Here is a 26,399-nt window from a genome sequence, read left to right as displayed (position 1 = left end):
TTGAAATTGCTTGCTGTAAATTGCAGAAAAAAATAATCACTTTCATTTATCATTTTTAGTAATACATAATATAAAACTAACTTTATCAAGTATTTAGTATAACAGAAGGACTGCAAATAAATAACAGAAAACATTTTTCAAATTATCTTCAAGTGTACAACATAGTTCCCCTTACAAAGAAATTGCCACGGTCTCTTCATTGTGAGCCATTTATTTTGAAATTGCTTGCTGTAAATTGCAGAAAAAAATAATCACTTTCATTTATCGTTTTTAGTAATACATAATATAAAACTAACTTTATCAAGTATTTAGTATAACAGAAGGACTGCAAATAAATAACAGAAAACATTGTTCAAATTATCTTCAAGTGTACAACATAGTTCCCCTTACAAATTAACAACTCACCTTTTTAAAAGTAGGAGAAGTGTTAGTACTGTGTAAATCAAACACCAGAAATTGACCACCAAAAATTCCTCACAAATGTACCTCAGACAGTAGTATCACAAAATGGCTGTGGTTTCCTCTCATTTGACATATATACATAACCAATTAACTTTCATCACACACAAATACAAAACCAAAGTAACATTTTAATTGGTTCTAAATTTCAACACTTTCAAATGTGTTTTCCCCATGCAATTTTCCATAGGACATTTACATACGTCTACAGCCTGAATGGCTGAACGGAATTACACCAAACTTGGCAAAATGGTACATCAAACCTAAGAGGTCAGGAAGGATCTACTATGCCCCCTTATGGTCATTTCCCCCTTCGCTTTGGCCTCCTCTTGTCTCTCAATCCTACCGAGAGACAAGATGGCGGCCGCTACGGACTGTTTGGAATGTTGACAGACGCCGGAGAACCAATCAGCTTCGCAAAGCTCCGTAACGCGAAAAGTACGCGAAGCGGAGCGCTGTTACAGATATATATCTTTTTTTGAACGTTAATTTCTCAAAATCCACTGGAGCACATATATTGAGACCTAGCAAAGGCACATCGGGCTACCAGTCCCTAATATTTTGCCAAGTTTCGTGCAAATCCATTCAGCCGTTCGATTATTATTATTATTATTTTTTTTTGCCCCGCGGGGCCCTTTTAAAACCTCCACATCAAACCTAGGGGGTCAGCGAGGATCTACTATGCCCCCTTATGGTCATTTGCCCCTTCGCTTTGGCCTCCTCTTGTCTCTCGATCCTACCGAGAGACAAGATGGCGGCCGCTACGGACTGTTTGGAATGTTTACAGACGCCGGAGAACCAATCAGCTTCGCTTCACAAAGCTCCGTTGCGCGAAAAGTACGCGAACTGGAGCGCTGCCCGGTCCGCTGTTACAGATATATATCTTTTTTTGAACGTTAATTTCTCAAAATCCACTGAAGCACATATATTGAGACCTACAAAAGGCACATCGGGCTACCAGTCCCTACAATTTTGCCAAGTTTCGTGCAAATCCATTCAGCCCTTCGAGCTAAAAGTGAGGCCAACCGCCCTATGGAAAACTCAATGTTAAAAACACGTTTTGGGATCCCCCTTTTTTCTCGGCCCCCCCTTGACGAACCCCCCCCAAATTTTAAAGGGCTGCTCAGAAACAAAATGTGCCATTTTCCAAAGTTATTAGACATAGAATTTTCAAAAATCCTAACTATATATACCTACTGGCGACCGCCAGTAGGTAATATATATATATATATATTACCCACTGGCGATAGCCAGTAGGTATATATAGTTAGGATTGTTTTCCATAGGGAAATCGCAACATTCTATTGGGAATAACTTTGGCGCCGGTTGAGGAATCTTCCTGAAATTTTCCTTAACTTTGCCTCGCAGCGCTCCGGTCCTTCCCTGAAAGTTTGGGGGGGATTCGTCAAGCGGGGCCGAGATAAAAGGGGGGTCCCAAAACGTGTTTTCCCCATGTTAATTTCCATAGGGCCGTTGTACTCACTTTTAGCCCGAACGGCTGAATGGTTTTCCACCAAACTTGGCAAAATTGTAGGGACTGATAGCCCGATGTGCCTTTGCTATGTCTCAAGATATGTGCTCCAGTGGTTTTTACGAAAATTAACTTGGAAAAAATATATATTGGGCTACATTGGGCTATATATATGTTAGAGCCCAAATGTAGCCCAATGTAGCCCAATGTAGCCCAAAGATGGCCACCAGAGACCAAAAAAACAAATGTAGCCCAAATATCAGCCAGATGTTACCCAACTATAGCCCAATGACAGAATGTTCCAGAGTGTTCTAAAGAACAACTAGAGCGCTAACAGTCTTACTTATGACAAAAGTATGGCACACCTGAAGTCATCTTGATTGGAATAAAGTGTTAACACTTAAAACATTTAATTTGCAAAGGAACAAAATGAGGGGGTTCATTTTGCCATAGAAATTATGATTAGTGCTGAAGAAAAAAAAATTAGGGCACATTTTGAGTGACTTCTCAAATCCTCTTATATTTCATTAAAACAATTCTGATATGCAGTCTCCCAAGATGACCACCAGAGACAAAAGAGCCTGTGCTTAAAAACTCTGTTAGCAAAGCAGGCATTTGAGATTTAAAAAATAGTTAGGATTGTTTTCCATAGGGAAATTGCAACATTCTATTGGGAATAACTTTGGCGCCGGTTGAGGAATCTTCCTGAAATTTTCCTTAACTTTGCCTCGCGGCGCTCTGGTCCTTCCCTGAAAGTGTGGGGGGGATTTGTCAAGCGGGGGCCGAGATAAAAGGGGGGTCCCAAAACGTGTTTTCCCCATGTTAATTTCTATAGGGCGGTTGGACTCACTTTTAGCCCGAACGGCTGAATGGTTTTCCGGCAAAATTGTAGGGACTGGTAGACCGATGTGCCTTTGCTATGTCTCAAGATATGTGCTCCAGTGGTTTTTATGAAAATTAACTTTGAAAAAATATATATTGGGCTACATTGGGCTATATATATGTTAGAGCCCAAATGTAGCCCAATGTAGCCCAATGTAGCCCAATGTAGCCCATAGATGGCCACCAGAGACAAAAAAAATAAAATGTAGCCCAAATATCAGCCAGATGTAGCCCAACTATAGCCCAATGACAGAATGTCCCAGAGTGTTCTAAAGAACAACTAGAGCGCTAACAGTCTTACTTATGACAAAAGTATGGCACACCTGAAGTCATCTTGATTGGAATAAAGTGTTAACACTTAAAACATTTAATTTGCAAAGGAACAAAATGAGGGGGTTCATTTTGCCATAGAAATTCTGATTAGTGCTGAAGAAAGAAAAATTAGGGCACATTTTGAGTGACTTCTCAAATCCTCTTATATTTCATTAAAAAAATTCTGATATGTAGTCTCCCAAGATGGCCACGAGAGACAAAAGAGCCTGTGCTTAAAAACTCTGTTAGCAAAGCAGGCATTTGAGATTTAAAAAACGTTTTAATATATAAAAACGTTATCTGCTAATAGAATTAGCAGTTAAAAAACCTTGCGAATTCAATGAAAAAACCATAGGTTTCAGGCGTTATATAGTTAGGAATTAGCATTTAAAAAACCTTGCGAATTCACTGAAAAAACCATAGGTTTCAGGCCTTATATAGTTAGGAATTAGCATTTAAAAAACCTTTGAAATTCACTGAAAAAACCATAGGTTTCAGGCCTTATATGGTTAGGAATTAGCATTTAAAAAAACCTTGCAAATTCACTGAAAAAACCATAGGTTACAGGCCTTATATAGTTAGGAATTAGCATTTAAAAAACCTTTGAAATTCACTGAAAAAAACATAGGTTTCAGGCCTTATATAGTTAGGTATTGGCATTTAAAGAACCTTGCAAGTTCACTGAAAAAACCATAGGTTTCAGGCCTTATATAGTTAGGAATTAGCATTTAAAAAACCTTTGAAATTCACTGAAAAAACCATAGGTTTCAGGAGTTATATAGTTAGGAATTAGCTTTTAAAAAACCTTTGAAATTCACTCCAAAAACTATAAGTTTTAGTGGTGTTATAGTTAGCCGGACATTTTACTCATACAAAACCATTGAAATTGCTCCTATATAGTTAGTTGTACTAACTATATTTCGCGCACCCGCAATCTACTGCTGATGATGTCACATATTAGATCATTCATGACATGGTCAGTGACATCACTGATGACATCTCAAATGACATCAGTGGTATATATAGTTAGGATTTTTCCCTATGGGATTTTTGAAAATTCTATGTCTAATAACTTTGGCGTTTGTGGACGGAATTGGCTGAAATTTTCTGGAAAATGGAACATTTTGTTTTCTGGAAAATTGAACATTTTGTTTCTGAGCAGCCCCTGGAAATATGGGGGGGGTTCGTCAAGGGGGGGCCGAGAAAAAAGGGGGGTCCCAAAACGTGTTTTTAACATTGAGTTTTCCATAAGGCGGTTGACCTCACTTTTAGCCCGAACGGCTGAATGGATTTCCAAGAAACTTGGCAAAATTGTAGGGACTGGTAGCCCGATGTGCCTTTGCTAGGTCTCAATATATGTGCTTCAGTGGATTTTGAGAAATTAACGTTCAAAAAAAGATATATATCTGTAACAGCGGACCGGGCAGCGCTCCGGTTCGCGGACTTTACGCGTAACGGAACTTCGCGTAGCGAAGCTGATTGGCTCTCCGGTGTCTGTCAACATTCTAAACAGTCCGTAGCGGCCGCCATCTTGTCTCTCGGTCGGATTGAGAGACAAGAGGAGGCCAAAACAAAGGGGGAAATGACCATAAGGGGGCATAGTAGATCCTCCCTGACCCCCTAGGTTTAATGTGGAGGCTTTAAAAGGGCCCCGTGGGGCAAAAAAAGAAAAAAAAATTTTTTGTTTTTTTGCGTGGGTAGCGCCCGGTTCGCAAACCGGGAAGCGTTCTGGACAGCGTACTATAAGGAAAAAAGAATGATAGACTTTTCAAATACTGTATGATAATTGATAGTTGGTTTTGTTGATTATTTTTTAATTTTTTTATTTTTTAAGCAATTATTTATTATTGTAATTGTGTTTCAAAATTTAATAACATTTCTAACATTTCACTAGTTTATGAATTACATATAAAAATGATTAAAGACTCAAATAATTTTTTAATATTACATTTAATTTTATTTTTCGGATTGTTTTTCAAAATTTAATAGAATGTCTAACATTTGACTGTCAGATATGTCCTCTTGTTGAGTGAACATAAGTTCCCACATTTGACCGTCATCATAATGAAGTAAATGATCCACAGATTCTACACATTGAACTAATTCATGGTCCCGTGATTCATCCATGAAATCTGAGTCATCATTGTCCTCAATATCTTTTTCTGTGTTGTTCTCCAGAACAATTTCGAAGGAAATATTCTGCTCACCTTCCATTTTATTGCTGTAATTTGCATAAAAAATAATTATATCAGTAGAGATAGGGCACTGTTGGGTTTAAGTTCAGACAGGTACTTGTGAGTTTATAACAGAGAAGTAATCTATGGGCACTGTATGGTTTCAGGCGTGAAGTAGTACTATTAAAAAGTGCCTGTGAAGAAGCCTAAGTAAATTCATAATTATACCACAGAAACCTAAATCAATCCATATTTATAATAAAGAAGCCTTTCTCAATGTCTAACTCTTACAGAGGGATAGTATATAACTATCTGAAAATGTTTTCAAATTTATAAAATAATATCTCACCTTCTAAAAACAAGTTTAAGTTGTGAGTGAAAATGATCTTGCAATGTAGTTCAGGAAGTAGTAGTCAAAATGGCTGTGTTTCTCTCTCTTCCTTTATATATATTCAGGTACATAACCAATCAAATGTCAGGTAAAAAAAGTAGAAAATGAAAGTAACATTTTAATTGGTTGTCAATTCCAACACTTCAGATGTGTTTTGTGAAGTAATTTACCTCAGGGTATTTAGAGAGGTGTACAGGCTAAATGGTTAAATGGAATTTCAATCAAATTTGTGAAAATGTTAGGGATTGGTATGTACTATGAGCTAATCTATATTTGGTGAAAGTGTCTCCAGTCGCTTTTCTGTAAACTACTTTCCCACCTTTTTTGATGGTGCGCTTCCCAGGGAGCGACCCGGTACGCGAACTGGCGAGCGCCCTGGTATGCGAACCTTAAGCGTTACGGGAGTCCACCATTTTGTGTTTCGGTTGACTTAAGATACAAGATGGAGGGCAAATAATGTTCAGAATGGGTAGAAGGGGGCACGGTAGACTTATCTTGACCCACTAGGTTTTCTGAGGGTGGCTGAGGAGGCTTATATGTGCGAAAAAAAACATTTTTAAAAAAAAATTCGCGAGGTTAGCTTCCGGTTCGCGTACCGGGTAGCGCCCCGGGGAGCGTACTTTGTTGAAAATTAGTGAAAAAAGTTAGAGTAAAATAATAATTGTGAGTGATCAGATGTAGGGTAGCTCTGAGAAGAGCTTTTGGGTTTATGGTACATTTAGGTACTTATAAGTAGGTACCAATGCACAGTCTTAAATTCAGAATGAAAATTCTGTTGCCCTCATCTGAGAAGTGAACTCCATCTCCTCAGTAGATATCTTGCATGTGGAAACGCAAGTTATTGTTGTACACGGAGCCCATTCCATAGTCTCTCATGTAAGCAGAAACAGATTTGTTTACATGCTTCCTCGACTTCTCAATTTGTGGACAAAATTGGTTTGACCACCTCCATTTCTGTCTTTGGCATATATTTGAATAAACCAAGGCAGTCTGAGGAAAAAGTGCCATTAATTGCTCAAAGGTGTCCTTTAAAAGCATTTCCAGACCTACCCCAGTCAAAGTGCCCAAATCATTACCTCCACAGTGCACAATTAACAGGTCAGGTTTTGGCAAATGCATAAAGGTTTTCACCAATGGTATCAATTGGTGACATTTTAATCCTCTGTGGCCAAACCACTTAATTTCCACATCTTGTAAATTGAGGTTAGGTAAATTCCTGTTCTCAGCATACCTCTGAGCCCAATAGATGTAACTATGTCCAACAATCCAGACAGAAAACATGGTGAGAGAAGGTTCTCCTGCAGTCAGATGAAGTGTGGCAATGAAATGGCAGTTGAAAAAATAAGAGTTTAAAATGAAAAAAACTGTGGAGTTTCTGTGTTAATGAAGCAGTAACAGTGATTGGTGGATTTTGATTGCTGAAAACAGAAAGTTAGGGTGCATGGATGAGTTCTTTGAAAGATGTATTTTGAGTGGTCAAGAAAAAATCATTAAATGAAAGAATGCACTGGATATGAGGTGCACTGAGAGTTCAGAGTTCAATTGCAACATTGTTGTGTGAACTTGCAAACACCAGAGGTCTTCCAAGAGGTGGTTGCTATGCAAAAAAGGCAGAAAGGGCAGAGGGGGGAAGGGTTTTGATTTGAAAAAAAGTGAGGGAAGAGTTTTGATTGGGTGACATGAGAGATATGTGTGAAGAATTACAGCATTTCTGTGCTTTTGATAGCTGCAGACTCTGGAGTGCATACCTTTTGCTCTGCTGAAGACAAATTGGTGTGTTTCTGAGACTGTTTTGAAACTCAAAGTATTTGCTAAGGTGAGAAAAGATTTCCTTAATTTAGATAGAGAATAGTGTGTTTTAAGGAGAAAATTATGAAGAAAGTTGTGTTTTTCAAATGTTGCTTTGTCTCAAGTGTTTAACAAATAGATTTTGTTTCTTTGAGAAATTGTAATTGGAGAAAATGTGAAGTATTAGTACTGACAGGGTTTTTTGTGCATAGGAGCTGTGGAGTGTTTTCAAATTATGACTTGAAAATCGTTTTTGAGGAAAAGGAATGGTTATAATATTTATGACAAGGGCATAATGGTGTATGCTTCTTTATAAGGCAATTGAGTGTCTCTGATGTTATTTTTCCCATTTTAATGTAAGACCTTTCCCTGTGGAGCAAATTGCTTGTAAATATGCTCCCACCTGTGCATGGCAAATTTAGATTTTGAATGTTTGCGTTACATAGCCATGTTAAAAGTGACACAAACATGCTGCAAAGGCAATCAAAAAACGCTTTTATGTGTCTTAAGGACATTGTAAGTCATTTCCCCATGTGCAGTGTTTTCAAATTATGATTTGAAAATCGTTTTTGGGGAAAAGGAATGGTTTTAATATTTATGACAAGGACATAATGGTGTATGCTTCTTTATAAGGCAATTGAGTGTCTCTGATGTTATTTTTCCCATTTTAATGTAAGACCTTTCCCTGTGGAGCAAATTCCTTGTAAATATGCTCCCACCTGTGCATGGCAAATTTAGATTTTGAATGTTTGTGTTACATAGCCATGTTAAAAGTGACCCAACCATGCTGGAAAGGCAATCAAAAATTGCTTTCATGTGTCTTAAGGACATTTTAAGTCATTTCCCCATGTGCAGTGTTTTCAAATTATGATTTGAAAATCGTTTTTGGGGAAAAGGAATGGTTTTTAAATTTATGACAAGGACATAATGGTGTATGCTTCTTTATAAGGCATTTCAGTGTCTCTGATGTCATTTTTCCCATATTACATTAAAAGACCTTTCCCCGTGGAGCACATTCCTTGTAAATATGGTCCCACCTGTGCATGGTAAATTTAGATTTTGACTGTTTGAGTTACATAGCCATGTTAGAAGTGACCCAAAAAAGTTGCAAAGGCTTTAAAAAAACACTTTCATGTGTCTTAAGGACATTTTAAGTCATTTCCCCGTGGGCAGTGTTTTCAAATTATGACTTGAAAATCGTTTTTGAGGTAAAGGAATGTTGTTAAAATTTATGTGCGCCATATGCCCCCAAATTTCTTTTTCAGGGGTGCAGCAGGGTGTTCTTGAGACACCCCTGCACCTTTGGAAAAATTCCTAATTTGCGATGAGCTAATTGCTAATCGCAAATTGCACCTTCATTCCTATGGGCCTCCTGGCCCATGGAAATGAATGGGTAATTTGCAATTAGCAATTTGCTCATCGCAAATTCGGAATGGTAAAGAATCGCTATTTATTCCTTAAAATTCGCTATTTAGGAAATGCAAAATAGTATGATGATACATATGGCGGTTCATCTCTAACAAGATAAGAAGCTTAGGGATACATTTATGATGACTGGCGCAATGAAGTGGACATCATTTACTTCATTGGTAGACCTTTACATGTATTATCTCCTCTGTATTCTTCATGAAGCGTAACTTTCATCTGCAATCCTGAGTAGGCCTCACCTTAAACAAACCTCTGGATAGGCCACACCTTATCGTCATCCTGAATTAATCATTTAAAATGCTAGGGACAGATTTATGATAGGTGTATGCCTCTTTTGCGCCACTGTGCGTCACTTTTGTGATGCAGCGGCGGTGCAAAAGATTTGCTATGAGGCGACAAAATTACAAATTGATGCATTTAGGCAGATGTGTCATGGTGTAAAAAACACCGTGCCACATGAAACTGATGCAGCAGTGATGCAAAAGATGCACCATGTTGCAAGACAGGCCTCACTTGGGGCCATATGTATCAAGCTAATTAGCATTTGCAAAGGCCGAAATTCTGTGAATTTCGACTTTTGTGAATGATAATTAGACAAATGGTATGTATCAAACAAGTTTGATGCAAAATAAGGAATAGCAAAATTTGCTATTCCTTATTTTGCGATTGCACTGAAGGATTTGCAAATTTTGTGATTTCTTAAATGCAATGTATCAAACAAAAAATATGCAAAAAATGCCATTAAGGATTTGCAAATTACCACCAACTTCTAGTTGGTGGTAATTTGCGAATTCTTTTCAAAAAGCTTTTTTTCCCAAAAACAAAAGGTGCCATATGACGCCCATACATGCCCTTAGGGCATGTATGTGCGCCATATGCCCCCAAATTTCTTTTTCAGGGGTGCAGCAGGGTGTTCTTGAGACACCCCTGCACCCTTGGAAAAATTCCTAATTTGTGATGAGCTAATTGCTAATCGCAAATTGCACCATCATTCCTATGGGCCTCCTGGCCCATGGAAATGAATGGATAATTTGCAATTAGCAATTTGCTCATCGCAAATTAGGAATGGTAAAGAATCGCTATTTATTCCTTAAAATTCGCTATTTAGGAAATGCAAATTAGTTTGATGATACATATGGCGGTTCATGTCTAACAAGATAAGAAGCTTAGGGATACATTTATGATGACTGGCGCAATGAAGTGGACATCACTTACTTCATTGGTAGACCTTTACATGTATTATCTCCTCTGTATTCTTCATCAAGTGTAACTTTCATCTGCAATCCTGAGTAGGCCTCACCTTAAACAAACCTCTGGATAGGCCACACCTTATTGTCATCCTGAATTAATCATTTAAAATGCTAGGGACAGATTTATGATAGGTGTATGCCTCTTTTGCGCCACTTTGGTCACTTTTCTGATGCAGCGGCGGTGCAAAAGATTTGCTATGATGCGACAAAATTACAAATTGATGCATTTAGGCAGATGTGTCATGGTGTAAAAAAACCGTGCCACATGAAACCGATGCAGCAGTGATGCAAAAGATGCACCATGTTGCAAGACAGGCCTCACTTGGGGCCATATGTATCAAGCTAATTAGCATTCGCAAAGGCCAAAATTCTGTGAATTTTGGCCTTTGCGAATGCTAATTAGACAAATGGTATGTATCAAACAAGTTTGATGCAAAATAAGGAGTAGCAAAATTTGCTATTCCTTATTTTGCGATTGCACTTAAGGATTTGCAAATTTTGCGATTCCTTAAATGCAATGTATCAAACAAAAAATATGCAAAAAATGCCATTAAGGATTTGCAAATTACCACCAACTTCTAGATGGTGGTAATTTGCGAATTCTTTTCAAAAAGCTTTTTTTCAAAAAAACAAAAGGTGCCATATGATGCCCATACATGCCCTTAGGGCATGTATGTGTGCCATATGCCCCCAAATTTCATTTTCAGGGGTGCAGCAGGGTGTTCTTGAGACACCCCTGCACCTTTGGAAAAATTCCTAATTTGCGATGAGCTAATTGCTAATCGCAAATTGCACCTTCATTCCTATGGGCCTCCTGGCCCATGGAAATGAATGAGTAATTTGCAATTAGCAATTTGCTCATCGCAAATTAGGAATGGTAAAGAATAGCTATTTATTCCTTAAAATTCGCTATTTAGGAAATGCAAAATATTTTGATGATACATATGGCAGTTTATCTCTAACAAGATAAGAAGCTTAGGGATAGATTTATGATGACTGGCGCATCACCAGGGATGTGCCAGTCATCCTGTGCCGCTGTTCCGCCACCCATGGTGTGCTGCATTTACAATGCGGCGCAGCATGGGGCAAAAATGGCACAGATGCGTGACGCATCTGTGCCGTTAAGGTGGCGCATTGCTGGAGTTGTATCGCAAGTGCGATGCAGCTCCAGCAACGCTCAGGGGTGCCCCATCTCCACAATGTTGCGTCAAGACCTATGCCTGCTTCAAGCAGGCGCAGGGTTTTGACGCAGCTTTCTCCTATCTGATTGTAAATGCGGCACACCATGGGTGGCAGAGCAGCGGTGCACGTTAACTGGTGCATGCCTGGGGATGTGCCAGTTAACATAAATCTGCCCCTTTACATTTAAGTATGTGCAGGGGACACAGAGTCGGTGAGGCTTATCCAAGGTTAAGAAGAGATGAGTCCTGTTCAGTGAAAAATTAGACATAGGCTTCACCTGCTCAGCATCGCTGGACATGGCTAAATAATAGCTGCAAAATGTTACTCTTGTTAAACAATTTTACTATTATAATCTCTGAGATTTGTCTCTTACTCTGCAACATCTCATTGTTGTTATCTTTCTTTAAAGATAAAGACAACATCAACATGAGCGACAATCAGCAATCAGTTGATTTCGACCTCATCATTGAACTCGTAATTGAAACATCAGTGGATGTTGATCCCTTGGATGATTTAAATCCTGAGGATGAAGAAGAACGTGATGAGGATGCAGATTTGTCAGAATTATATGACATAGGATGGGAAGCTGACGTGCTTGAGCCTATGGAACTATAAACATTTATTTTAAAAATGTATAATAAATAAAAAGTAAAAATGTAAACCGTTTAATTTAAAAATAAAGACACCTTCAAAAACAGGTTATGTGTAGTGTCTTCAATAAAATATTAAAATATGCTCATAAAATTAGATCAGATTCACATATAAAATAGCACAGGTAAAATGAATATAAATTCCATTTCTTTTCTGCTATTTCTGTATTCTAAATTTGCCAAGGACTAAAAAATCTTCTATGTAAAAATGTCAAGTAGTGTTTTAAGTTTTTGATTACTGTTATTGATTTACTGTTGGGTAATAGTGGTTAATAACATTTTTTAATATATTTTACCACAGATTCAACTGCAGATCATTTCAAGATTTCACCATGCCAACCAAAGAAAGACTGAGAAAGGCTGCAAAACGTCAAAGACAGCAGGTTAATTAAAAAAAAGCAGCAGTCCTCTAACAAAAAGATTTGTCAAGTCACCAAGAAAGCACCGGGTAAGAGTACAAAAACAAGAAATATCTGTAGTAAAAAAAATATTACTACAGAAAATGTTTCAGTCCAGAAAAAGAGAAGCAATTCAAACGGAAAGGAAAGGCCAATGAAAAATGTTACTGCTAGAGCAAGAGATATCTCTGTGCATGATAGTAGAAGGAAACAGTTTAGGGACATTCGTAAACGAATGTTCCGCAACAGGATAATTGGCAATTTGTTAAAAAATATTAAGAAAGGTCAACAGAAAGTGGTTTTTTATAAGAGAAAAAAAAAAGTTGAGAAAGTTATTGATCAGGCATTTGAAATTAAACGTAAGTTATTTATTTTGATAATCAATAGAATTAGGAAGCTAAACAAGGCAATTTATGATTTCAAAAGAAATAGTAGATGGAAGAGAATAGTTAATCGTAGTAATTTTTGTGAAGTTTTTTCCTGGAGAATGGATGCATAGTTCAAGCTGTGCGGCATTTTTTAATGAGGAGAGTTATTTCCAGGATAATGATTTGGTGCATGCAGTTGACACCAGTGGTCGAGCTTATGAGGTGAAAGATGGTTGTCCAGTTGAAAAAGAAAAACTAGTGACAACAGAGGCAGAAGAGGTGTTAGGTAATGAGGTTTTAGGAAGACATCCTAAGGGTCCTGTGTACACCTGGAAGTGTAGTAGTATTTGCAGTGTGCGACAGGATTCCATCAATTTGCTTTGTGATTTTGTACGGTCATTTAATAAGAAAAGTTTGAAGCAGAAAATGAAGTTGTTGCAAGAATTAGATCCTTGCAGAGTGAGAGAAGTGACAGGTTTGCATGGTCATTCACTGGCTTGTCTTTCCAGGAGAGTATGCCAGAGTGTTTTTCATCATTTCAGGATGCTAGCAGTGCATCATAATAAAGTGAGGAAATTAGTTAGAATGTTGTATTATGCTAAGAGTCCAGCAATTATGCTTAAACAATTATGCGCTGCTCTTTTGCATGGTTCTGAAATAGATGTGAAGAATATATGTGAAGAAATTGAGTTTTGTTACTTTGGAAGTAAAGAGGAGAATGTTGAAATTGACCAAGAAGAAGCGGGTAATGTGGAAGATAGTGTTCAGGTTTCCAGTACAGATAATTTCCAGAGGGAAATTGCGACGTTTCAGGTCAAATCAAGTGAGAGCCAAATTTCACTTGTGTGTGTTGTCGACGCACTTATTATAAGAATCAGACTAAGTTAGTGGATTTATATGCAAAAAGTGAAAGGGAAAATAATAGTGAATGGAAGGATTTCGCAACATACTTGATGGTAGAAAATTGTTTTGATTTGGGATTGGATCAACGTGTGTGTACTTATTGTTGTAATAAATTAAATCAAAACCAGATGCCTGCTAGAGCAGTTCATAATAATCTGGAATTGGTTGAGATTCCTTCTGAATTGAAGGATTTAAATACTTATGAATCTATTTTGATTCAAAGTATCCATCCCTTTCAGGCTATTGTAAGAATGGAGCCAAAGACAGGGAAATTGCCTCCATCAGATTTACAGAGAGGATTAAAGGGAAGAGTTGTTTATTTGCCTCTAGATTTGAAGAAAAACATTAACACAATTGGAGTAGAAAAAGTGGAAGAGGAACCTCTGGTTATCTTAGTTAATGGGGTTCCGACAAAGAATAAGAAAATATGGCAAGATTTAGTGGATGTTAGGAAAGTTAAAAAGGCAACATTGTATTTGAAAAAAAATAATAAATACTATAAGAATGTATATGTTGCAGAAGAGGAAGTAAGTGAGGAAGAGGATAGTGATTTGTGTGCTGGTCAAATTGAGAAAGTAGAACCCTCTACTAGTGAAGAAATATATGAACATTATAGTGTTCATCCTTTGCATTCCAAGGAAGTCATGGGGAATGCTATTGAGTTGTTTCAAATGAAACAAGCCAAAGGGAGTCCCATTAGTGTTTGGGAGGAAAGTTTGGAAGCTCGGTGTTTCCCACAGCTTTTTCCAACAGGTCAGGGAGGAAGATATGATGAGCGACCTCATCAAATTCCTGCTTCTGAATACCGGACTTTGCGATTGTATGCAGGAGATGCTAGGTTTCGACAATGCATTCCTTATTTGTTTCATCTCCTGTTTGAAAGCGATCTGTCTGGACTGTCATATGCAGTGAACCACATCTTGAAAAGTGGTATACACATGCAAAACATCTCGGCAAGTGACTTTATGGATAAAGTCAATGTCCAAGACAGTATTTTGGATTCTCACCTGATTAACCTCATGGCGTGTCAGCGTGGTACTAATGAGTACTGGTACCGTCGTCATGGTGATTTAAAATGTATGCTGAGGAACTTAGGAACTCCCACATGGTTCCTCACTCTGAGCTGTGCCGAGTATGGCTGGGAAGACTTACTTGAATTTCTACGAGAGGCAAATGCTAACGTAGAAAACATCGAATTCAAGACACCCGGAGAACTGTGCTCTTTGGATCCAGTCAATGTATGTAGGTACTTCAATCATAGATTTGAAGCTATGATGTCTTTCATCATGAATAAGAAGAATCCACCTCTTGGAGAGGTGTTGGATTTCTTCTGGAGAAAGGAGTACCAAGCAAGAGGTGCTCCTCACATACATATGTTGCTGTGGATCAAGGATGCACCTTAATTTGGAATGGATCCAGAAGACTCAGTGATGAGTTTCATCCAACAGTATTCTACGTGTGCTGTTCCAAACGCAAAGGAGAAGAAAAGCCTAAGAGAAAAAGTTCTACGTTTCCAAAGCCATCGATGTGGAAAGTACTGTCGTCGTAAATTCCGAAACAAAGACAAGTTCTACACCAAATGTCGTTTCGGCTTTCCACGACCGGTGATTTCTAAAGGAAGAGTGAACAGTTTGATGTCTTCGCTGCGACATAATGTGATGAAGAAATCACCTAAAAACACATACAATTTGAAGAGGAATGAAGAGTCTAAGTACATCAACGACTACAACCCGGTGATTTTGTCCATGTGGAATGCTAACATGGATATACAGTTTGTGGCTGATAACTGTATGGCTGTGGCTCGGTATGTGACATCTTACATCACCAAAAAAGAGAAGACAGAATTGAAGGATATGTGGGAGGACATTTCCCATGAAAAGAGCCTCAGCAAGAAGTTGTACAGTTTCAGTCTGAAGATGTTGTTGCATCGAGAAATCGGAGCTTACGAATGTTCTGACCGGTTGTCTTCAGCAAGTCTCTATGCCAAGTCCAGGAGTATCGTTTGGGCGAGTCTTGGTCTTGCTGCAACGCGTAATCGAGTTCTCAAACCTGTGCAGGAAATTGAGTATTTGGCGGAAAAGGAGCCAAACAGTACCGACATTTTGAAGACAAACATGTTGGATACATATTATCCAAATCGAAGCAGTCACCTCGAGAATGTTTGTCTGTATGAGGTTCTTCAAAATTACATATTCAAGAGGTACATCAAAGAAGATACTGAGAAAGGAGTGTATGCTGTAATAGGAAGTGAGGGATGTCTGGTCAAGCAAAGAAAATGCCACTTGATAAACCATCGAAAATTGAGTGGCGAATCTCCTGAAAAAAAGGAGTTTTTCTATTTAGCACTTTTGCAACTTTTCAAGCCTCGGCGTGCAGAAGAGGAACTGCTTGGAGATTTCCTCTGTTACGAAGACTCTTTCAATGCCGCCAAGGAGACCATAGAATGTCCTGCTTTTCCCAAATATGTAGAAATGTTGAATGTGGAAATCGAGCAGGAAGCAACGATTGCAGCCGAGATTGCCAGAGACAGTTCTCAGTACAGTCAGAGTTCTGCTTCATTGAGTCAGGATCCACTAGGAGGACCTGTTATCGAAAATGAAGCTGCCACTGCTATGAATGAAGTGGAAAGAGCCATGGCACATGCTCAGGAGGATGCGGTTAACTTAGAAGAGTTGGAAAGACAACTCAACGTTGAGCAGAGGAAAATATATGACGAAGTTACCATGCAAATTGATCATGGATTAAGTCATGACAAGAAAGAGTGCTCATGTACGTCGTTGAAGCCTGTCCGACTGTACGTGAGTGGAGAAGCGGGAACTGGAAAAAGTTTCCTTATTAAAGCAATTTCATGTTATTTGCAGGAAAGGACGGAGTCATCGATGTCTTGTGTTGTCACCGCTCCAACTGGACTGGCAGCACATAACATTAAAGGGATTACTTTACATCGTTTACTGATGCTGCCAGTGGAGCATGACAACAAATTACAATATCACAAGCTATCTGGAGATGCTTGTTGTGAAGTTTCAAGAGTCTTGAGGAAAATGAAACTTCTTATCATTGACGAAGTAAGCATGGTTTCCAATGTCATGCTTGCTTTTGTGCATTTGAGAATGCAAGAAGTTCTCAAAACAGAGTATGATGTGTTATTTGGTGGCAAACACATCATTGTTTTCGGAGATCTTCTGCAGCTGACACCAGTGAAAGGGCAACCTGTGTTCAAAATGCTCACGCATGAAGATACCAGGAAGTGCCTAGGGAGCATTGGCAACGTCAATATTTGGTTAAACTTCAATTATGCTGAACTGCATGAAAATATGCGTCAGGCGAAGGATGAAGTTTACAAGACTATTCTACAAGATGTTAGAATTGGAAATGTGACCGAGCATGGGAAAGAAGCTTTACATGCACGATTACTGTCAAATTTATATCCAGAACAAGATGTTGTGCCTGAGAATATTTTTCAGAAAATTACTGAGAACAAATCTGGAATATGTTTGATGCCAACTCTTGCAGAATGTGCCAAATTCAAAAAAAAAATGTTGCATTTAGAAAAGCAAGAGATTGTGAAACTGGAAGCTATTGACAGAGTAGAGCATATGGGATCAACAATTATTTTGTCTGAGAATTTGAAAACAAAATTGGATTCATTAGAGAAGAGTATATCTAAAACTGCAGGTTTTGAAAAGACTCTGAATGTGTGCTTGAACTGCCGTATAATTTTAAGAAGGAATTTACATGTTGAAAGAGGTCTGGTAAATGGATCAATGGGTAATGTTGTTGATTTTGTAAAATACAGAAATAGAGATGGAATTGAATTTTTAAAAATTAAATTTGATGGCATTGAGGAAGTACAGCTAATTGGTCGTTGTTCTGCTAGATTTTTGCTTGTAAAAGACTTATATGTTCGCCGTAAGCAGTTTCCTGTTTGCTTAGCATATGCGGTGACAATCCATAAATCGCAAGGTTTAAGTGTAGACAGTGCATTGGTGAATATTGGCAGTTCTGTGTTCAAGGAGGGTATGGCATATGTGGCATTGTCACAAGTTAGAACTTTATCGGGATTGTACTTGATTGAGTGTGATGTCACAAACATTTGTGCGGATCTAGATTGTGTTAAGGAATACAATAGGTTAAGAAGCGAGTATGCGCCACATTTGCCTCAATATCCTTTGTTTGAGAAACGTGTGGTAGGCCGGAAACGAAGAAATGTGACCAATACTGGGGAGGTTGTAGCAAAAAGACGAAAAGTCGATGAACCTGAAATTATAAGCAGAAACAAAAAGGATTCTGTTGAAGATGTTGTTGGTTTTCAATTTGAAAACAGTTCTGGTGTCAACTGCTATGCTAATGTAGTGGTTAATGTTTTGTTTTCTCTAGAAAATGTAAAAGAAGAGATTGTGGTCAATTCTGATCAAAGATTTTGCAGTTTGTTAAATTCTGTCTTAGAAAAATGTAGCACTGATAGAACAAACATAGAAAGTGTGTCTGAAATTCGAAATCTGTTAGACAGATGTTCAGGCCAAACACAATTCTCTCAAAATATTCAGCAAGATTGTCAGGAGTTTTTAATGTATATGCTTGATGTATTGAATGCTGAAGGTGTAGATGTAGATCAGCTGTTTGGGCTTTCTTATCAATGGCAGCATGACTGCGAGAACTGTAGGGTATCAAGTACTACTAGTGTAGACTCAGAAAGATTTATATATTTAACTTTGCCAGACAGTAAATCAGTCTCCTTTAATAAGCTAGTAAAAGCAGCTGATCACAACATGGAGTGTAGCCAATGTAAATCTGAAATGATGTCCACATTATTTATACGAACATATGGCCAGTATGTAATTTTAATGTTCCAACGATGTAGGCCTGATGGAACAAAATTGACAACTTTAATTAAAAATTTTGTGGCTTCACAGTTGTCAATATCAGGAAGGACTTTTGTAACTGCAGCAATTATATATCATGATGGTCCTTCAATAACATCAGGACATTACACAGCTTATTTAAAGTCTAGAAATGGCTGGTCATTCTGCAATGATTCTGTTATAATTTTCAAAAATAAATTGCCGTATGACCTTAAAAACTCTTACCTGGTGTTTTTAAAACCAAAATTTTAGGGAAAGAATCTCGGGATGTGCTCTGAGGAATTTCAAGAAGTTCTAATGGCTCCTACACGATTTGGCCTTGAGGATAAGTGTAGTTCAGAGACATAACTTCTAACCATAAGACTGGACGTCATGGAGAAATAAGTGCACTTTGAATGAGTTCAGAAAAACTGTTTCTTTTTATAAGCTAATTGAAGCAGCCAATCAAAACATAGAGTAGAGGGAATGTAAGTCTGCAATGCTGTCTACTGTTTTACATTGCTTTGTGATTAAAAGTGATGTAGAGAATTAAATAATTGTAGTAGTCATAGAGGTAGTGTAAGTCTGCTTCATAGTACGCAGTATCAGTGTCATAGGAAATGTAGAACATGACTGAGCAAGAAGGGGAAGATATTACTAGTCCAGGATTGTGAAAATGATCTTCAACATTTTAATTGTGAAAGTTGCGGAAATACAACATGACGGGATTGGCTTACAAGAATTCCAAGAGTTATAAATGGCTCTGACACGATTTGGCCTTGTGGAAACGTGTGGTAGAGAGCGAGAAGTCATTTATTGTATGTAACATGTTTTTCAAAACGATGGAGGTTTTCTTTCAGAAAGTTGCGGTCTGAAAGTAATAACAGCACAACAGAGTGTAAGCTGTTCATAGGACATCCTTCGACGTCATGGAAAGTAAGTTAACTTTAAGGAGTTCTGAATTCTGATTTGTTATGTTGTATGGGTTTTTTAAACACAATCATTTTGATTGTGTTTTTTTTCCCCCGCTGTTATATGATGAATACCTTCAAGTCACCTTTTTTAGTGAAATTTGATACATTCTGAGAACAGCAAAAATAAACCATTTAACATGTATAATTAATTCTGTACTGTTTGCATTTATGATGTACATGTAGAACTGTATAGGAGGCATGGAGAAGGTGAGGCTTCTGTAAGTGTCAAAGTTGTTGCATACAGTGCTCATATTCTACGTAGTCTTTCATATGATAGACTACATTTCCACAATGAGATACCTAAGCAAAGGAAACACAGGTGATATGATTGTGGAATGAGCAAAATAAATTGCAAGTTTTTCAATTATATTACCTGTGTTTCCTAACATTACACATCACATTGTGTAGGTGAGGTTTAGGCCTGTTCCTGGAGACAGAGGAGGTCTGACATTTGTTCAAGAGTGCAGTGGACATGACTCACTTCGTTGGTAGGCCTCCACATGTATTATCTCCTCTGTATTCTTCAACAAACCTAAATTCCATCTGCAACCCTGAGTAGGACTTACCTGAAACAAATCTGTGCATAGGTTACACCTTATTGGCATCTTGAAACAATCATTTAAAATGTTAGGGTCAGATTTATGGTGGCCGTGCGCCTCTTTTGCTCCATTGTGGGTCACTTTTGTGTAAAAGATGCACCATGTTGCAAGATAGGTTTCAGTTCATCTCCAGCAAGATACCATCAGTTTAAAATGTATATAATTAGCAGTGTGTAGGGGGCATGCAGAAGCTGAAGCTTTTGTAAGTGTCAAAGTTGTTGCATGCAGTGGTGCACTTCTGGGTACTGTTTAATATGCTGCACTACATCTGCACTATGAGATACCTAAGCAAAGGCAACACAGGTGATGTGATTGTGAAATGAGGAAAAGAAACTCCACATTTTTCAATTACATCACCTGTGTTTCCTAAGTTTACGAATGACATTGTGCAGATGAAGTTTAGGTCTGTCCACGGACACAGAAGAGGTCTGGCCTTTGTTCAAGAGTGAAGTGGACATGACTTACTTCATTGGTAGGCCTTCACATGTATTATCTCTTCTGTATTCTTCAACAACTCGAAATTTCATTTGGAACCCTGAGTAGGCCTCACCTCAAACAAACCTCTGGATAGGACACATCTTATTGGCATCCTGAAACAAACATTTAAAATGTTAGTGTCTTGCGACACTTTTGTGAAACAACAGCAGTGCAAAAGATGCACCATTTTTTAAGATAGGCCTCACTTCATCTGCATCAAGATACTGTTAGTTTAACATGTATATCTTTAGGACTGTGTACGGGGCCTGGAGAAGCAGAAGCTTCTGTAAGTGTCAAAGTTGTTGAAAAACTGTTTGTCCTTCAATCTTTTCCCTTGTCTTTTCTAATTTTTAAATACATGTTTTAATATTTTTCAAATGTTTGTTCACTCTTTCACAGATTGAAAGTATAAAAACAAAAAGTGAGTAAGTTAATGACAATTATAAGGTAAATGTTTTGTACTCTTTTCGTTACATTTCTATCACATTCACCTACTAGTAGTTTGACAGCTTCATTTCTTTAACCCTCAGTTTCCTGCCTTTGCTACTTCCCTCATTCCTTTCTCTATTACCTACTTACTCTACTCCTTCCACTCCTTTTCTCAGTCCCTCTCTTCTCATAGTTCCTCACTCTTGTTCACTCACTCCGTCTCTATTACTCTTAGTGTCTTTGACTGATCACTCTTTCACTACTTGTTCATTATGCTTCTTCTGTGTAGTTGAAGCACACTAAGGGGCATATTATCAACACAGCCAATAAAATGATTGCTGTTTTTATCGGCAGAAAAGTGTTGCAAAAGTTGTTTTAGCGGCAGTTTTCCGCCGCAAAAGCGGCTTTAGCGACACATTTCTGCCGATAAAAGCTGCAAAACTTTTATTGCCTATGTTGATGATATGGCTCTATGTTATTTACATTTCTTTGCTGTTTCAATTAATCTTTTTCTGTTATTTTTTCTTTTTTGTTTTCTGTTTTTTCTCTCTGTTATTCCACATGTTTTACTCTGAGTTTGAACATTCACTCACATTGTCCAAGAAACTCTTCTTTGTTATTGTTCTACTCTCTTTTTTTTCTTTCACTTCCTTATCTATTTTGTTTTTCACAATTATACCCTCTTAAATCTTTTCTTCGGTAAATAGATCTATTAAACAGTATCTCTGGTTTACTCCCTATAGCTGTCTTTCTTTTCACATCACTCTCTGTTTACTTTCCTTATACTTACTCTTCTTTTTTTTTTTTTTTTTTTTTTTTTGGTTCGCTCCCGGTTCGCGAACCGGGAAGCGAACTGGGAAGCGAACTAAAAGAAATAGAGCTTGCCAGAGTGCTAAACATTCTAGCAATTTTTTTTGAAAGGGGAGGTAGTTCTGAAAAGAACTTTTTTTTAATGTTTTTGTTGTTTTATATTTTTTTTTATTTTTTGAACATTTTTTGTTTTTTTTGTATTTTTTGAACAATTTTATATATTTTTTTGGTTTTTTTGGGGGGGAAACAACAAAAAACAGGCATTGAAAAGGGCTCAACAGGAGCAAAAAAAAATTATTTTTTGGGGCGTTTAGGGCAATTATGATTTTCATAAGCTACATTTATTAATGTTATGCTCATGTTTCCACAGGAAATCAATGCTCCACAATACAAACAGGTGAACTTGAAGTGTGCAAAGTTCTCTTGAATGTTTGGCACGGTTTCCCGTGCCTCTGCTCCTGACAACGATATTTGAGAAGTTGACCTGGCCACAGGAGTTGTTGTTGGGTTCTCCTGCTGGTCACGTATCTCTGCCCGGCTGTAATTCAATGGATGCCACCTGTTCATGTGCCGATGCATGGTATAGTTCCCATAGCTATACTTTTTATCAGTCTCTCTTGATAATTTCTCTTTGCAAATGAGGCAGGTGACATACCTCGCATTTACTTTCTTCTGCCCTGGAGGGATTGAAAAAAACTGCCAAATGAAACTGGCTTTCTTATGGGAAACCCGGGGCACCTCTTCCAAGAACTGTGGTCCTTCTCTCTCCTCTTCCTCTAGTTCTTCCTATTCCTCCTCTGTGTTGGTGATGACCTGGGGAGGTGGTCCTCTCTTCCCATGAGGAGGTGGTGGTGGGGGTGCACCAGCTGAAGCAACTACTGAAGCCATTGCTCAAGTATGAAATAAGGTCTTCCTCTCACAAAGATGAAAGTCAGAGTGAGGAAAGAAGGAGGGGTTTTCATCATTTGGGAAAAACAATAGTTCTAAACCAATGAAAAGTGTTATTTTTAGGTCACCTGACCTAGCCTTACATCATTATGAAACCAAAAGTGAAATGAACCAATGAAAAGTTTTATTAACAAGTCACATGACCTGTTACGCTTATGTTACGCGCTGCGAAACGCGCCCCGGATCGCTTCCGGGTCGCTGCGCTTTGCGCCTCGGTTCGCGCTCCGGAGCACTTCCGGGTGCGCTAATGCGGCGCGTCATAAGATGCATTACGCGGCAACGCGATACGTCGCGCTTTCGCGACGCGCCCCGTATCGCTTCCGGGGAGCTGCGCTTCGCGTCTCAGTTCGCGTACCGGAGCACTTCCGGGTGCGCTAACGCGGCGCGTCATAAGACGCATTACGCGACAACGTGATATGTCGCGCTTCCGCGATGCGTCACGATGTTCATTTCTAATGCGGCAGTTCCGCAAACGGAACGTTTACCGGTTCGTGGACTGGGTCGCGGCATCAAGGTGAGCTAACGGGAAGCTTCCCGGTTCGCGAACCGGGAGCGAAGAAAAAAAAATATTTAAAAAAAAATTATTAATAAACATATAAAATATATTTTTGGATTTAAAGAAGAATACATTTTACAGCTACAGATATTAGCTTTTAAAAAACCAATGAAATTCACTGAAAAAACCATAGGTTATAGACCATATATAGTTAGGAATTTGCATTTACAAAACCTTGAAAATTCAATGAAAAAACCATAGGTTATGGACCATATATAGTTAGGAATTAGCATTTAAAAAACCTTATTTTACTCACACAAAACCATTGAAATTCCATATATAGTTAGTTGTACTAACTATATATCGCGCACCCGCAATCCACTGCTGATCATGTCACATATTACATCATTCATGACATGGTCAGTGACATCAATGATGACATCACTGATGACATCTCAAATGACATCACTGATGACATCACTGATGACATCTCAAATGACATCACTGATTACATCACTGATGACATCTCAAATGACATCACTGATAACATCTCAAATGACATCACTGATGACATCTCATTTGACAATACTGATCACATCACTGATGACATCATTCATGTGATAATACAATTAACCTCTTCAGACTCTAATATAACCTTAGATACACTCAGTGTAAACAGACACTCACAGACTGTCACTCATCCATGGAGTTACTCACACACCTAGTCAGTCATGCAAAAATCAATCATACCTCCATTTTCTCAACTATACAGTTATACACACCTTACTTATTCAAATATATACTAAAACATATTTACTCTCTTATACAATCCCTGATACAAGTTCACAATGATCCATACAGCCACTCACACATTCACTGGCTCTTATGCACAGTTATTTATATATGTCAACTCTCACATGTACTGTGTTTTACATATGTACTTACTTTGACATGTAACACTGAGATATCCATTCACTCACCAATACACTCATGCACACAGTCAACCGCCCATACAGCTGTTTCCACATGCACTTTTGAACCCATACATCTAGTGAATCAACTGCTCACACATCTATGCACAGAGTCATACACCTCCCAGCCACCCACACACACACTCAGTCGCCAATACAAATACTTGGGCAACCAATCAATAACCCATATAGTTACTCATATAGCTACTGATCAACACATGCAGCAGTTTACAGAACAACAGACATAATGATGCACAAATTAAGACAGTTTAGTCACTAACCCATGCACTCAGTGAGACACATTTAATCACTCACTCATACAGTCAGTCATGCACCTACTAAATCCTTCATCCAGACACTTATACATCCACTCAAGACATATTTTAACTTTACAGAAACATACAGTCACTGGATGTTGTCATCAGTGATGTCATCAGTGATGTCATTTGAGATGTCATCAGTGATGTCATCAGTGATGTCACTGACCATGTCATGAATGATGTAATATGTGACATGATCAGCAGTGGATCGCGGGTGCGCGATATATAGTTAGTACAACTAACTATATATGGAATTTCAATGGTTTTTTGTGAGTAAAATAAGGTTTTTTAAATGCTAATTCCTAACTATATATGGTCTATAACCTATGGTTTTTTCATTGAATATATATATATATATATATATGCAGAAACAACTCCGAACAACTCCGAACAACCTCCGGTCCACACAGACAGGTGAAGAAGGAGACGTACCACAGGATCTGGCTAGACAATATTATTTATTCAGGTGATATCAGCAATGATGCGTTTTGGGCCCACGAGCCCTTGTTCACATATATCTATTATCTACTGGCGGTCACCAGTAGGCAGTTATAGTTAGGACCTATTTTCCATAGGAAATCCGCAACAGTCTATTTGGAATAACTTTGGCAGTGGTTGACGAATCTTCGTGTAATTTTCAAAACTAGTGAGGCGATCCGGTCCGCTCCTGTCCTGAAAGTCTCAGGGTGATTCGTGGAGCGGGGGCCGAGAAAAAAGGGGGTCCCAAAACATGTTTTCCCCATGTAATTTTCCATAGGAACTGTTCATTGCGGTTACAGCCCGAACTGCTGAATGGGATTAGACCAAGTTTGGTAAAGAGGTAGTCCTTGGTTCAGACACGTGCCTTTTGCTTAAATGGTGTAAATCCGTTCAGTAGTTCCTGAGAAAATCACAATTAAAAGTGCATATATATCTATGGCTGCGGTGGATCCGCGCATCCTGAGCGCACCCTAAGCGCACCGTCCCGATCACACGCTGAATGCTAATTGGCTGTCAAGTGGTTGTCAACATTCGAAACCAGGAAGTGTTGGCAGCCATTTGTGCCTCGGTAGAAGCAAGGGTCTAGAAATCAGTGGCACAAGTGTACAAAACATGTAAAGGGGGCAGGTTAGAAATATTTTGACCCTCTAGACCTGCTTAGGGGGTCCCACAAGTACCCCTAGGGTCCCCACATTTTTTTTTTAAACTGATAAATGTGCGCAGGGTGTATGGATCCTTCATTAAAAAACTAAAAACGAAGCACAGATATGTGCTTGTTTAAAAATTAGTTACCTGGGGGGGGCCAAATCCCGGGGTCTAAAATATTAAATTTGATGGGAGTCTAGAGGGGCCTGTTGCCCTGGGACTGCCATCCCTCGGTGCTACAAAATAAACAGGTGGGGGGCTCAAAGGTACTCCCCCAGTAAAATTCATGGGTAGGGGGGACTTAAAGGCCCCCTCCAGCCCCGGGGACCACTACTCTTTGGGGCTTTCAAAAAATTGGGTGGGGGGCTCAAAGGTCCCTCTAAGCTCCTGGGATCACCAGCCTCCGGGGCTTTTTTAATTGTGGGAGGGGGTCGCGTGGCCCCAATTCTGGAGCAGTCGAGGGCCCTGGGGAACACCACTCCCCAGGATCGGCTCCTGCTGTTTCTCAGGGTGCCTACCGCTGGGACACTGCTGTTTGGTATGGCAGGGCTCGAGTCGAAGTTCCCGCTCTGTCATAGCAAACTTGAGGGCACATTAAAACAAGGGCCATTTCACCTCATTTTTTTTAAAAGGCAAAAATATTATCGCCTTGTTTACTGTTTAGGCGTATATACAACTTTGGGGAATGTGGGTGGAGCCCCAATGTCTCTATGGTCCTAGCCAGTTCCCTACGTCCTTCTGAAGCCGCCATTA

Source organism: Lissotriton helveticus, chromosome 3_1 (genome assembly GCF_964261635.1).
Source record: "Lissotriton helveticus chromosome 3_1, aLisHel1.1, whole genome shotgun sequence".
In the NCBI taxonomy this organism is placed as follows: Eukaryota; Metazoa; Chordata; class Amphibia; order Caudata; family Salamandridae; genus Lissotriton; species Lissotriton helveticus.
This window is presented reverse-complemented; position numbering follows the sequence as displayed.